We start from the raw sequence: 16,106 nt of genomic DNA on the forward strand, positions 1-16,106 counted from the left end.
TAACACCCAGCTGTACCAACCCAGCAACAGAAGGGATTCAGTCAAATCAAAGGTTTTTTAAGTGCATTCAAAAATTCTCTTGTATAATATTGATGTATTGCTAGGAAAAGGGTGCTGCTCGATGACCTAACCAGTCAAAAAAGTTAGTAAATTGGGCAGTTATTTAAAGATAACAAGATTTGCAGTTACAAATCACATCCTCCTTCCAAAAAGAGTCACACTGCACATTCCAAATCAGTCTTTTAAACAAGCAATGTAAATTGTCTGGCAGTTGCCTAGAATTAAATAGCTTATTTTTGATGTTGGTTTATGTGGACACAATTTATTTTTTCAAGGAGAACTCATAGTTCACCATTGGAGTATGTTGATACAACCAACATAAAGATAAAGCTTACCCTGAATTTGGTACTTCTTATTGCCAGGCAGTGACACATCCTTTATTTTTGCATGTTTATTTAAGAAGTTCTATGTTTTCAAAATAATTCCTTGGACTCTTAATATTTATGCAGATTTGCATAAATATTCTTCAATCCAATATTCTTCACCTGTGTCAATAACAATTCTCCACTTCTGATGTAATTACCATTGCCTCAACACTGCTCTAAATGTTTCCAGTTTTATTAACTCCTAAAGGAGCCAAATGTCCCTTCTGTGCTACCAAACCTGCTGGTTTGATGCCTCAGTTCCATTTGCCCCATGGCTCATGTGCCTCTCCATAAGCTCATACAGAGCTCAAGACAGCTGGCAGCCAGGAAGGTGCATTCCCTTTTGTCCCCCAAGTTTTGTTCACAGAGGTAGCAAATGTGCAAATATGGTATTTTCCTTAGAAATGTCAATTTAAACATTATGCTGTCTTGTCAAAGCACACACACACGCAAGCACACACAAATTCTTATTTATATGTCAGTTTGTTTGAACACTAACCCAGCTTCCCTGGAAGCATTTTTGGGGATGCTGATCTCTATCAGACCTGTTCTTCAGTCAGCCTGACACACAACAATGGTTAACAGAGTGTGAGAAGGGTGAGAGAAAAGCACAGACATGCCTGAACCACCTAGAAAAGCTGGTCCTGGAAGGAGGATCATCCTTTCCAAACTTTAAAACACAGTACAGCTGAGGTCCAGTTTCCCTCTGAAAAGTTAGCTTTCAGGAAAGCAATAGGTCAGACATTAAATGAGGATTTAAGAGCTGGGATTCATGCCTTTGCATCTCCCTTTGGAGTACACCATGTGCCTCATGCAGTGTCCAAGGGGCTGCAGCTCTCGTAGCTTTGAGCTGTGTTTTATCAATCTAAAAGAGATTTGATGCTGTTCCCAAATCTTTTCGAAGGGCAAGGAAGTAAAATGTCGGCTCTCATTGTTACCCCTTGTATCACACCAGCATTACCATTAGGTGCATCACACAGAGGAGAAATCCAAAAGTTCAAACTCCAAGAAGGTAGATAAGAAAATTCCTTCATACAGTACTTGATACAAATCATGTCTCAGAAGGACTGAAGAAAGCTGAGGAGCGTGCTGATGAGTCACTTCAATTAAGGATTAATTAATGGTAACTTGGGAAAAGAACCTCAGCTTAAGTTTGAGGTAGGCAAGATACCACTGGTTTGTAACTTGAGATGCTGCCCTACTCCTCGGAATGCGCTTGAAGCCAAGCACCAGGCAGTCATGAGATGGTCAGCCTAATGTAAATGAAAATGTTTGCAACACATTTGGTCACATAAACACAGGAGGAGTTGTGACTAGTGAAACATTCTGCTGAGTAGCTGTTGGACTTACTCACTATTTAACCACGGACTGTTGTCAATTACCCCTCTCCCAGCTAAGATTACAGGCCTGAAGATTCAGTCCCTGGATGCCCTCAAGTATGTATGCATGGTGCTTTGATCAGAGGTTTTATAAAAAGATAACATACTGAGACAAAAAAACACAGAGAGGATTTGCAACGTTTTCTAAATATCCTATCAATTATAGATCAAGGAAAACAGAGGAAATCCTTTTTTTCCTAGAAAGAATATGTCAAATGCAGCAGCTTGCAGATACTTTGAAATTATGGCAGGCAAATTTAGAGATAATTAAGATACTAGAAGTAAAAAAAAGTGAGAAGAATGTAAATCATAGCTTGAACTAATATGAAATCCAGTTTTAAGAAACATCTATCTACTTTTAACAGGCAGGTAATATTCATGAAGATCAAAATATACTGCTGGTTTTGGCTGTATAATCTACTGGGGGATTGTGGCAAGGGACTCTGAATTATTTTTATCTTCTGCAGTTTCCCACAGCTGTTCACCTCAGTATGTACTCTCTTTCAAAATCCTAAGGAGCTTCTTAGAGAATAGTTTTGGGTTTCAACTAATGTGAAAAAACATGGTGCTCTCACTGCTGAACTCTATTTTGAGAAAGGGGGAAAAAAGCTAATTGTAATTTAAAAGCTTCTGCTTCTAAAGATCTAAGGTTGTAGAACTCTTCAGTTATTTTGAAACAACAATGGAAACACTGGTTTTAACTATGAAATATGGCTAAACTATAACTACAAAATATTTTCAGTAGAATATTTTGTATTATTTTATTACTGGTTTTAGTAAACAGGATTTTGAAGAAATACTATCTCTATTTTATTCACCTATGTGATTATTCCAGATCATCTGGAATCTGAAATACCTCTTTGCACCCAAAATATTGTAATATAAATTCAGTCACACGTGACTTAATTTCATGTAATTTATAGTCAATGGTGTGTGTCACAAAGGACTGGCGTGACCCTAAATGCCTTTGGTATCCAACTGATTCAGGTGACTTGGGCTTCTTTCTTCCTTGGTGAGTCATGAGAAAGACTGTGGCATGGAGCTCTTCACTCTTCACAGACAGTCATGCTGGACAATTCAGCCACCTCCACAGGCTATTTAACATCCAGCTTTTATCCTGATTTATTACTGGTAGTGATTTTGCAGTGAACATAAAGAACAGAGCATCAGAGAAATGGATATACTTTAAACTTCTGCTACCAAGATACATTTCACTTCCTCCAATCCATCTTCAGTTTATCTCTACTTCACCTGCTATGGATGTTCTCGGGAAAGTGAAACAAACAGAGGGTAACACTGTGAACCAGTGCTCTCTTCCAGACCCTGCCCTGCCAGGAGGATCTCACTTCCTGTGAAAAATGCGTATTTTATGATTGGCTTTTCACAAATATTAAAATGAATATTATATGTATTTGGTTAGAAAGTAAAGCTGTATTAATTCTCTTAAGTAGTGTGTTAAGTATAGTTTTAGGTTATAAAAAATGTTAAAATAGAAACTATACTATGTAGGATACTTTTTTTAAACAAGGGACTCGCAGCGAGATAGCAGCCACAGGGCACCTAAATCTTTCAGAGAAAAAGGATTTATTGCCCTCTTATCAGAAGAAACTAACTAGGCGCTGTTAGGATTCAGAGGAAGAAGTTGACGATGACCAGACAGAACCCTGTGTTTGAATGGAATTTGTGCATCATATATGAAGTATATGAATATGCAACATGCTGTTGTTTTTAAGGGTTAATCCTCTGTTAACAGGTGTCCTTTTTCGGGCTCGCGCTGCCCAGAAAAAGGTACCCGGACACCCGTAACTCTTTGTCTCTATTGTCTCATATTGTCCTAATTCAAATTGTCCAAATAATTATTACTCTAATTGTATTACTATTTTTATAACCATTTTATTACTATTAAACTTTTAAAATTTTAAAAACAAGTGATTGGCGTTTTTCACACTCGCCATAGGTACTCAGCAATTCCTTTGCTGGATGTCACAGCACAATGAGATACACCAACAGTGCTGTCCTAATTAGTGCTTATGAATCACTGCCATTCCAAATGTGCCACGCTAAATTAGTATCCGAGCAATTTAGCAAGTCTGGCTCACTTTGGCAGAAACCAGCTGGACAGCACTAACAAAAGGCTGCTGCCACCAGAGATGAGGCAGTGGCTCCCAACAGCCAAACACCAGGATAAATTACAGTTGACTGTTGTCTTGTACCAACACTGCTATTGTTTGTAAGGCAAACGGCTCTCAAAAGCATCTGCCCAGATCGCACACTTCCGAGGCATCAGTCACGCCTTCTTTGGTGTTTGCACTCTACTAGAAACAAACAAATAACTGTAGCAAGCCAACTCTGGGCAAAACTCTTTTCTAATTGCCCTGGAGCGCTGGTGTTGGCCTCAGTGCAGACGTGGCAGTGTAAAACTGCAGAAAAACCCTATGCATCCAGCTTGTCCCAGCATTTCTCACAACTATATATATTTAAACATTACCCTCTGTCGCAGACATATTTTCATTAAAACTCCTTTCTTAGGATTTTTTCCCTTCTGAGAAGCTAAGAAGCTTCAGAAATAAAATGTAAACAATGGTTATCTGCTGCTGTGGAACGCAACAGGTGCATCTGTGATTGGTCTCACCTGTTTGTTTGTAACTAATAGCCAATCACAGCAGAGCTGACTCGGACAGAAAGTCTGAGGCAGCTGCTTTTGTTATCATTCTTTTTTTTTTCTATTCTTAGATAGCCTTCTGGGATGAAACCTTTTCCTTCTATTCTTTTTAGTATAGTTTTAATGTAATATATATAATAAAACAATAAATCAAGCCTTCTGAACATGGAGTCAACATTCTCATCTCTTCCCTCACCTGAAAACCCCTGTGAATACCACCACAGAACAAGGAGAAGATGAGCCTCTGTACTGAAGACCCAGTGTTCAAATAGAAAAAGATCATCTTCAGAAAACAGCAAATACAGCTTGCACCGGTACATTTTATTGCTTTGAATCAGCACAAAGCAGCAAGTTAAGATTACTGCAGATTTACATTCTACCCCTGTGACCACGGTCACAACCATCTTCCATTCAATGCTCATGCATTTATCAGCCAAGATAAATATATGTGTATTTCCAACAAAATGCCTTCACCCTAATCTCACAAAAAAGAAAGGGGGTTTTCAGAAGTAAATACCCTGGAAAGTAGATACCACAGATGTTAAAACTCACCATTTCACCATTTCTGGTAACCATTTCATCAGTTACCAGATTTTCAGAAAACTTAATCTACAGAGGGGCTAAAATTTAAACAATCTGGTTATAACGGACATACCAAATCTAACATAAGTAGCTGAAGACAAAATGAGAAATGTGTTGGATAACAAATTATTAAAACTCACCTAAACTAAAGCATAGTCTAAATATATTGCAGGTACCCACAAAGTCAGAGAATGGTTTTGAAACAATGGACTGCTTATACTAAACTGCAGATAAACTTGGATATTCCTAATAGATACAACAGATTCCTATTCCTAAAGAATACATGTAGTTAAACAACAGGTTTTTGGTCTCTGGATTGCTACAGTGTCATGCAGAAGTGGCAAGGAAGCCTGCTGTCCACTGGCCTAAATTCCCAATTAATGGGGATTTGCATATGCAATGGAAATGATCTAGAAGACTGCACACCAAAAAAAAAAAAAAAAAAAAAAAAAAAAAAAAAAAAAAAGAAAAAAAGCTGAACTGCAGCCTTCTGCCATACAAAATGCAAAACAGTGAGTCTCACTGAACCTTCGCATGAACAACCTCAGAAAGATGTGGTTCCTGCAACAAGGGTCACGCTGGTTACCTTAAATGCATTAAAAACAATCAAACAATTACTGATAATTTGCCTATGATAAAGGGTCTTCACTCAGTCAAAAGGGGAGGCAAAGGCCTTTTTGTACTTATTTGAAGACTAAAAGGCTTTTCAAGAAGCACAATAGACACTAAGGTCTGAAAAGCAAATGGTGACAATTGGATAACTAAGATATCATGCCTAAGTTTTCATGCCTGATCTGTACTCTGTCTGCTAGAACTGTTACGGCTTTATAATTAAAAAAGAGTAATGTTTTGTTCCAACATTCTTTTAAACAAAGCTGCCTTAATAAAGTTGGTTTGCAAATTAGGTGCGGACTATGACTCCTGCTCAGAAAGACAGAACTCTTTTATCCAAGCTCCAGTCTAACCCCCACCCCCACATCCACCCATCCCCTGCCTATAGCATTTTCCATATAAAATGCCTTCTGAAAGCTGCATCTGTTGGAAGGAGAAGAAAAAATGGTTCATCTGCAAACAACTTGGCACAAAACGAACTATGCAAACTTTCCTGAAATGTAAAGGTATCTGTTCCACCAGGGGTACAGCCTGCTTGCATTTTGAAATGAGCACACCACAAAGCTCACTTCGCGTGTCTTGAGTAAAAGGATTATTTGCAGAAGTGATTGGAAAAGAGGCAAGTAAGGTCAGTCACTTCTCTGCATACCAGGGCTCTAGCTGCCAGAAGCCAGTGCTTAAACAAACTGGAAACAGGACACCTTGTTATTTTTCCCCTCCTTCATTAATATTCACGTGTGAATCCCCTGGGAACAGCCTGAAGCTCCTAGGTGTTACAAAACATTGCTCACTGGTTCTTATTAGTGTATGTGCAAAGCATTAAAGCAGGTGCTTACCAGGAGTCCAGTGCAAGAAGATTGCAGCAATCTTCTCTCCTAATTAGTAAGCATTTAGTGACTCTTGTGTGAATTTTTATTAACATTTTGCATCTCAAGAGAGAAAGAATTATGTATTCAGACATCAACTCCTAACACTTCGCTTTTACTAGAAATGTCAGCATTCTTTTGAAAGCAGATTCACACAGATTTATTGGATATTTACTGCATCTACGAGCTTGTTTTTAGCAGAAGAGTCCATCTGCAGAGCAACTTCAGAGTGGTATTCCAATAACTTTTCCAGCTATCTGGTCTGTGTACTAAAGAAGAGTTTTAGGCCCAGGCTCACAAAATGGGAATTTTTACATTACACAGTGATCCTTAGGTGATTGCGTAGAGCTGGTAAGATCATTCTGAGTGCTGGGCACGTTCTGAAGCCATTCCTGGTTTGCTGGGCTGTTGCAGCACAGGTCACAGGCTTTGTTGCCTGCCTTCTCAACTAATTATTCCAGCCAAGTTTTGTCTGTGTGTCCTTATGGTTCAGACCAAACATCTCATGGAATCTAAGTGGACTAATGTAACACTCCATAATCATAAAGCCAAGAAGTAAAGTCTTGGCAAATGAAAGAGATGTTATTATTAGTCTGGCTACAATCATGCTAAGATTTATTGTCCAAATCAGCTAATAATGGAGGCTAATTCAGTAATTATATAATTAGAACTACTGTGCACAAAGCTAATATTACATATGCCTTTCTCTGGTCTCATGCTCCCCTTTCCACTGGGTTCAAAAGTCAATAAAATCAGGCTTTAGGAAAAGCAAGGGCTGGTTGTAGCATCCTAAGTTCTTTGCCTTGATTACAGTGCTAATATTAATGATTTCTTCTTCCTCTTTGCCAGGAAAATGATGTTGAGCATTTTCTCCTCCTCACTCAAGGTCTGCTTGGGGTCATTTTTCATGTTCACTGTCTGTCAACTTGCAGTCAACTGTCAACTCATGTCAACTGTCTTGTCACCTGTTCACAAGTTGGTCACCTTGCACCTTCCTTGTTGGCTCACAGTTCAGTGTTACATCCCACTTTACTGTAAGTTATAGGTTTGACCTACACTGCAGGTAAATCCCAAAATCTATTGACTCAACTTCTAAGGCTTCATTTCTTTAGTCATCTGTGGTTGACAGTCTGTGGTTTGTGTTGTGGTCTGAGGCCTCTGTTACCATCCTGCTTGAATATTCTTATCTTGTACTTGCATTTTGGGAGGCCCAAAACACCCTGTTTTTTTAATCTACAGCCTTCAAGCTGTGGTTTCCAGATAGCTTAACTAATGCCTTTTGAACACAGCCTACCCACCTGTAGCCAACATCTACATGTCTTGGCAAGAACACTGGTACTTTATTAAAATTACTTTATAACTGGGCAGAACACCTCTCATTTCTTAGTTTATTCAAGCATGACCAAAAAGCATCATGCAAGGCTGGCAGAAGCAAGCCCTGTTAGAGGATGCTAAATTTATTTTTTTTGCACACTCCACAAATGACAAATGGAAGCATAGGCCATGTACAAATCTGCCTAGATACAGAGTGGACTAGGAAAGAATGTCTTTTTCTCTATCTATAATGATGTATTTATCTATCCATTTCTATATCTATATAACTACACATGACAGTAACTTTCAAGCAAAAGGAACAATGATGGAGTGTTCCTGGATGTCATTCATGGCAAAACTAACATAATGGAATAAAAACATAGAGGTTTCTAGCCCACCATTGGAAAACATTATTTCTGTGTGTTTGGCATGAGTTTCAACTTTCCCATAGGAGAATTCTTTTCTCATTCCTGTCAGAGACACTACTAGGTCAACTTGTTTAACTAATCTTTGCTTCATCACTGTACCAGCATTACACCACTCTTTCAGTGTTACCCTTGAGATGTGCAGGGAAAGAAGAAGGTCTAGAACTGTCAGTTTCCATTCCTTTCATTTCAGTTAACTAGAAAGCTGTTGGTGAGCAGACATATGGGAAGTATGTTAAGCTAAAGAGCTGTGAATTTTGGATAGTTTTGAAAAAAACTACTGTTAAGTGCAAATAGCTGTTTTGCATGAAACCAACAGATCAGCTGCTTTAACAAGAGAAAGTCATCTTCCCGTTTAATAGAGGTGGCAAGCAGAACCAAGAATCTTTGCCTTCAACTTTTTAGATTTTATTTTCATCCCTTTATTTCTTCAGTTTCTTTGACCCATTAGTAAACACTGGAGCCTTTTTAGGTTCCACTGGAAAGTTGGCAGCTCAGAGGGAACATACCAAGGACAGATGCTGGCACTGAAGATGCCTATTTCACTTGATACACTGGGCATCGTTTAAACGGGAACTGTTTTATCAGTCACCACATTACAGAGACAAAATTCAGGAAAGGAATCTGCTTTTGCAGGGAAAAAGCTCTTGTAAACCAATCACTGATCTGAGAATATAGCCAAAGCTCAGAAGGAGGAATTTCCTGCAGCTGTGAAAAAAAACCAAAAACCAACTGGCTACCAGGCAAAGAAGCTAGCCTTGATTCTTACTTAGTTAGTAGCAAAACTCCTGCCAACTTTGATGACAGTAAGACTGTAACCATTAGGGGTTAAGAAGCGGTATATGTATATATATGTATATATATACATGTATTTATATTCAATACAAGAGAAACAATCTGGAATAATTATCATCCCTCTAATATGGGGTTCAAATTACAGCGATCCTGACTCAAACTCTCATCTGTAAAAAAACAGATAAAGAAAGAATTATGGATTTCATTGTATTTGGCTGTTTCTGGTGAAACCAAAGTCCTGGCCACTGAGCTTGGGCACAAGTGATTCCACAAGGGATGGTATGCTTTGTAAGACACTGGGAGACTGTCCAAAGGTTGTCAGCCAAAATCTCCCCCCCTTACTGTTATATAATGTGCCATTAGTGTCTGAGTGCTCCTATTGCTCACACAGTTCCCAAAAGGGATCAGTCCTTACTCAGGTAAAGTCCCTTGAAGGTAAATAAAACTTTGCCTCTCTAATGATATACTTGGGTCTCTCCATTAGCGGAAGACACAACATGTTGCTCTCTAAAAGTACCTGAAAGAAGGCTGTAGCAAGGTGGGGATTGGTCTCTTCTCCAAGGCAATAAGGAATGGTATGAGAGGACACAGCCTCAAGCTGTGCCAGGGGAGTTTCCACTTGGACATCAGGAAGAATTTCTTCACTGGAAGGGAGGTCAGGCATTGGAACAGGCTGCTCAGACAGGTGGTGGAGTCACCATCCCAGGAAGTGTACAAGATATGATTGGACATGACACTTAGTCCTCTGCTCTGGCTGACAAGGCCATGATCAGTCTAAGGCTGGGCTCAATAATCTTGGAGCTCTTTCCAACCTTAATTATTCCATTATTCAGTGTCAGTGTATACACAGAGGTACAGTGCTATATCAAAAGTGTACCACATAAATATACACTCATCAAGTACAATTATTCTGATCTTCCTGGAAAAAAATGCAAATGGCACAAAGCAAAATGTCTGGGACTAAATACAATTATTTGTATTTATTTATAAAGACGGGGGGGAAAAGGCAAAAACCAATGAAAAAATGTGAGTTATTCAATGATTCCATGCCTTTGAAAATTTAAGTGAATTAAAATAATGCAGAAAGATTAAAGAAAGATTACTTTCACTGAGTGGTGGCTTAAAGAGATGGTATGCATTACATTTCTGATGGAGCAGGTGGCTTTACAAACTCCAAGTGATAAATAAGATGGTATCTCCACAGAAGGATGGAGTTCATTGATGCAATCACCTACCAAAGCTTCAAAGGACAGAATTTACAAAAAGAAAGACAAATATTCGTCTTTTAAGTTCCAGCTTATCAGACTTCGGGATAGATCCAATAAAAATATTTGAATGCTTAAAATGGGAGGTAGCTGTTCAAGGGACTTCAAACTAAAACTGCAGTTCAAATCACTTTGCTCAGCTAATTTCCAGAGATGCTTCATTGCTTAGCTATAAAACTTCCCTGCAAGTGCACATTTTTGAATAAACTACATAGTAATGTAGTCTTTATAGAAATAATTCAATGCTTAGTTCACACCTGTGCTTGGTTTGAATCCAGCTCTGATGGAAGTTTGATGTTCTTCTGCCCAATTTTCCTAAAAGGCTTATCCCTGTGGACATGTATATGTATCAAATACCAACAGCATCAGCACTGTACAAAATGCAGCTGTGGCCATCATGTTCTTTCAGACATCTGCTGCCTGTAAAAGGCATAAAGATCACAACTGCCTGTCTCAAACACTGTCAAGGCCTCAGAAGGAACTTGCTACAAGATAAACCACCACATCAGGAACTCCAAATAAGCACAGAAGAGAAGAATTTGCAACAGGAAGGTGCTAATTTCAAGCCTAACAGAGGTAAGGCTGGTTAGTACATTCTGGTGAGGCATCTCTCAATAACTGGGTCATACTATGCACTCATTCCTGTTATGTGATGACATGTGGCAGCAAACACCACAGTAAAGGTTCAGGTGTGTCGGAACACTTCACTGCTGGGCAGTATCATTGTAAATGTGAGATTAATCTGAGAAGCAGGAACTAGGAGCACAACATTGTCACCTGGTGCGATGCTGCTAAACAGGGAAGAACAGGGCTCTGGTCCCTGCTTGGAGTATTGATTTTGTATCTCACAGAAAGAAGTGCAGTGTCCATTGTTGGATGGGCACTCAGTGTACTCACAGCCAAATTCAAACACCTTTGTCTTTCTGGCCCCATGAATCTCAAATGCTTTTCTCTACTACTTCCAAAGAGTGCAATATAAAAGGTGAATGGCCCCCACTGATGCAGCTGTTAGCCTGATGCTTACAGAGTATTTTATCCCAGTGACACAGAACCTCCCATTGCTGAATAGCCAGACCAAGGAGGGAACCAAATTTTCTAATTGCTAAACTAGTATCAAAAGCAACTGCCAGCATTCCCACTTCAGACAAAACTCTTCTCTGTAAGAAAGAATGTCAGCACCTCTCCTAATAGCTGAGGTTCCCAGGTGGTTAAAGGGCCATTGCTGTTCTGAGGCAGCATTCCCTGTGGTCAGAAGTGGTCAGAGCTCACTCTGTTCTGGATGTCTCCATCTAGCTTCAGGCAGCCATGGGCTGGTCGTGCTGGATTTAGACTGTGCTCCGCTCAGCCTGCTCAGATCTGCTTTTTCTGGATCCCATTAGGAGGTGCTTAACTTCCCATGAAGCCTAACACGGGTTCTGGATTCCTCTCTCATGCATAATATCTGACACATAATCAGAAACAGATCCTGGCCCAAAGCTCTAGCCAGCCAAAAATGGAGAAAAGCAGACTGGCTGACATTGTGCCAGGGCTACACTCTCAAAGGAATACTGATGCCCATGGGATTACATAGATGTAAATTCATTTGATCCCAGAATTATCGCTTGCAGCTGAAACATTATAAAGTTGCAGTGGATGCCATGAAAAATAACAGCTTTTCAGATACTTCACACTGCAACAGCAATTAATGGTTCTGCTTAGATGTTTGGAGCAAGCTGGAATTACAGTGCCATGACACCAGTTGTAAGACAAAATTTCCTTAAAAAATTAACTTCTTGAAATGTCTGAAGCACTGCATTCATATAAAGAAAAAAAAAACCCCACTCCACAACTTCAAATAAATACCCTTCTAAGTACCAGGAACCAGACCCTCAATTAACATAAACCCTTTAAACAGAATGGACTTAAGCAATTTACAGATACTGAGCACCTTTGCTTCAGAATAAATAGAAATGAAAGTAACTTTTTTTTTCTATTCTCACCTTTTCACAATTCATTTTGTTTGGATCTTTCCTAAGGACTGATAGGAAAGTAATTGCCTTCTTGGGTAAGGGTGCAACACAGGAATCCAGGGTTTCTTCTCAGCAAAGGAGGAAAAAAAGAGACTTTGGAGCTACCTACAGCTTTAAATAATCTCCTCACACTAAAAAAGCCTGACCTTGCTACTTCTAAGACAGGTAATAAAGTGATAAAGTTCATTTCCAAGACAGATGAGAAAATGCACTGAAAATTATTTGTACCAAACCGAAGAACACATTTAAACCACTGTGTCTGGGCAGGTTTATGTATCTATCAAATTTTACCTCCTGTGCTCCCCATTAAGTTACTGCAGTAAAGATGACATCCAGAAGTCCTGATCTGATCAGAAATTACAGCCTGGCTGTCCAAGCCACTGGGACACAAAGAACACAGCCGAGATCCCATTGAACTTAACAGTAAGAAGGGGGTTCTATATACTATGATCTGTCCTTCTGCCTCCATTGGAACCCCACACTTCTGTTGAGACCATGCACTTCATTCCTGAATTTGTGCCAGATTATTCTGTCAAGGCTGAAGTCATTGAATCTGAGGTCATGTAAGCCAGGCCCTTACCTTCTCCAAACTGGCAGAAGTCTTCTTACTTCAGCCAAGTGAGGATAGTCAAGAGTGTATGAAAGCAAGACTGGCAGGGTTTCTGGAGAACTCCTGTCTCTTTTGCTGTTGCACACACCTCTCCCACAGAATACCATTCATGAACTGGAAACACTGCATCTTGGAATCATATTAGGTTTTCTGTCACTGTCCTATCACATTGGAAAGCTGTTTCAGAATCTGACTACTCTGTTGGTTTGAAAAAGTGAAGTAAAAAGGCACTTGAAAATAATAACAACACTGGCCTGAAAGGGGGGCCAAAAAAACTCTATTATATCACTTCAGTTTGCTTCCAAGATAAAGTCTCTATTTAGTAGGCATCAGTCCAGCTCGTTCCTAACTATTGGTAATAGTTAGTAACTATTGCCATTTCTCTAAACAGAGTGAAATTTTGATAATGTGTCTCACCTAAGTTCTTTCAGACGTTTTAAATATAATTGCAACACCTAAAAATATTTCTCCTACCTCACTTGTTGCTTGAAGATGCATGGCCATGTAAGGGAATGATTGCAATTTGACATGTTCCCACATGCTAGGAGTGTCACAGCAGCAAATCTCTTAGCCTCCAGCAAGCATCAAGTCATCTACTTAACCTGCTTCACTGTGGATTATATTAAACCACATCACCTTGCATTTGCCTCATACACAGATATTTAACTCAGATTAGAAAATAAACTGATTTTGCCTCTAAGCCTTTAGACAAGAGGCCTTAATGGAGTTTTGCACCTCGAGTCAGCTGCTGTGATCTGCCTTTTCAAGACATGCCAGCATGCAGCCTGTTCTGAGTTTAGGCCCAAGGAAAGGCTACTCCCAAAAGCACACTGCTAAGGAAAATACACAAGCTGTCTACAAACTCATGGGATGAATGAAAATGGTTTACTCAAAACTTATGCACCATCTTATGACATCTCAGCCAGATGGATAGGTTGGAGTTAGTTTATGTAGAGCAGGAGTTGGTGTTTTTTCATAAGTGTATCTGCTATAATGTTATGTTGCTTTGCTTTGCTGCTGAGTGTTGTTCTGGGGAAGAATGGCCACTGCAATCTTTACAGGGCCAGTAAACCTACAAAATTTGGTGCATGAAACAAAAATCTTCATCGATAGTGTGTATTAGTGTCATGTCTTCAAAAGCTAGATTATTTTGTTTAAACATTAAAATAAGCACCTTTTGCCTTGAAAAGGACTGTGGCAATTAACTGGACAAAAATAGTTTCCTGGGATCTGAAGTTACAATGGCAGCCACTTAGCTGAATGCAAGTGAGAAACATGACATGTGAATGTTCATCCCAGATAAGGTTTTACCAAGTAAAAGCTAAAGTAATACTAAAGTAGTGCTTGATTAACAATATTACATTGTTAAATCATGTGTAAGATTGCTTTTTACCTTGTACAAGATAGGCACTCTCAGGACCATGTTTGTCTTACTGCACTTCAGAATCACAGGGTGCTGTAACAGCAATTACCAGCCTTTGCCTTTGATGTGCACTTTTGAAGCACCACAATGATCACAGTTAAAAACACCTTCAATTCCTGGACTTCTAAGATACATTTTTTGCTTTTCACTCAGCTCTTAAGCAATTCCCGAAATCTCACGTGCCCATGAATTTCAGCATGAAACAAAAGTAGAAATTTAAACTTTGCCTTCCCAATACCAATCTACCTCTGCTGCTCATTCTCCAATAGAGAGACCACAGCCAAGGCAGGAAACTGCAAAGGCTGGGGGTAGATTGGCCTCTCCAGTGGTGCTCATACACTGAAGAGCAGGTTGCCCTTTGCTTGTCAGCTAGTCCCACCACAGCAGCATGGCCCAAGCCAGACCTGGCTGGGTTTCCTTCCAAAATAAAGTCTTTGTTTAGAGACTTTTTGGCGTTAGAACCTTGCCATGTAACCAACAAAACAGCAGCCCACCCCCTAATAAACAAATAAAAGAAAGAAAAACCAAACCCAGCTCTGGGTTTTGGCTTGCATGCTAACCTTCTCCACCCTCCAGCCACACGTATTTTGGTCACTGGCAAGCACAGAATCATAGAACCATAGAATGGTTTTGGTTGGACAGGATCTTTAAGATCGTTTAGTTCCAATTCCCTTGCCAAGGGCAGTGACACCTTTCACTACACCAGGTTGCTCAGTGCTCCATCCAGCCTGGCTTTGGGCACTTCTAGGAATGGGGCATCCAGAATTACCCTGTCCCAGTACCTCGCCACCCTCACAGTAAAGAATGCCCAGTGAGGACCATGATGGGGCCTTCCTTGCATACCCAGTCCCCTTTCCCAACCACAGAGGCCCCTCAGCTGCATCCTTGGAGAGGGAAGCAACCCTCTCAGCCTTCCCTCCACCTGCTCCCTGACACTTCATAGGCAGCCCACTGCCATGTTCTTCCATGTGTATCCATACAACTCTCAGTTCAGAATCACAGAAGGCTTTGAGTTGGAAGGGACCTTAAAGATCACCTAGTCCCAACCTCCTTGCATGGGCAGGGACACCTTCCACTAGGCAACATTGCTCTGAGTCACAAACCCGGCCTTGAAGACTGCCAGCGATGGGGCAGACACTATTTCTCTGGGGAACTTGGGCAAATGCCTCACCACCCTCACAGTGAAGAATTTCTTCCCATTATCTAATCTAAACTTACTCTGTTTCAGTTTTAATCCACTCGCCTTTGTCCTGTCATTACACACTCTTATGTAAAGTTCCTCTCCAGCTTTCTTGTAGCTCCCCTCAGCTTCTGAAGGCCATAGTTAGGTCTTCCCAGAGACTTCTCCAGGCTGAAAAATCCCAATTCTCCAAGCCTTTCACAAGAAAAATGCTCCATCCCTCTAATCAACTTGGTGGCCTCCTCTGAACTTGTTCCAGCAGTTTTATATCTGGGGACCCCAGAGCTGGATGCAGCACTGCAGGTGGGGTCTCACAAGGACCGGAGAGGCTGCCCTCCTGCACGGGAGGAATGACTGAGACGTTGGGTGCGTTGTTTTTTTGTTGGTTTTTTGTTTGGTTGGGTTTTTGGGTTTTTTTTTGGTCGGTTGGTTGGTTGGTTTTGGTTTTGGGCTTTTGGTTTTTTTGTTTGGTTGGTTTTTTTTAATATATCGGTGTTTGGAAGGCACAACACTCCGCACGTTACTCCTAACCCCCGGTAAGCTGCCGGGGGTGCCTGAG

The sequence above is a fragment of the Geospiza fortis genome, unplaced genomic scaffold (assembly GCF_000277835.1).
Source record: "Geospiza fortis unplaced genomic scaffold, GeoFor_1.0 scaffold346, whole genome shotgun sequence".
NCBI lineage: Eukaryota > Metazoa > Chordata > Aves > Passeriformes > Thraupidae > Geospiza > Geospiza fortis.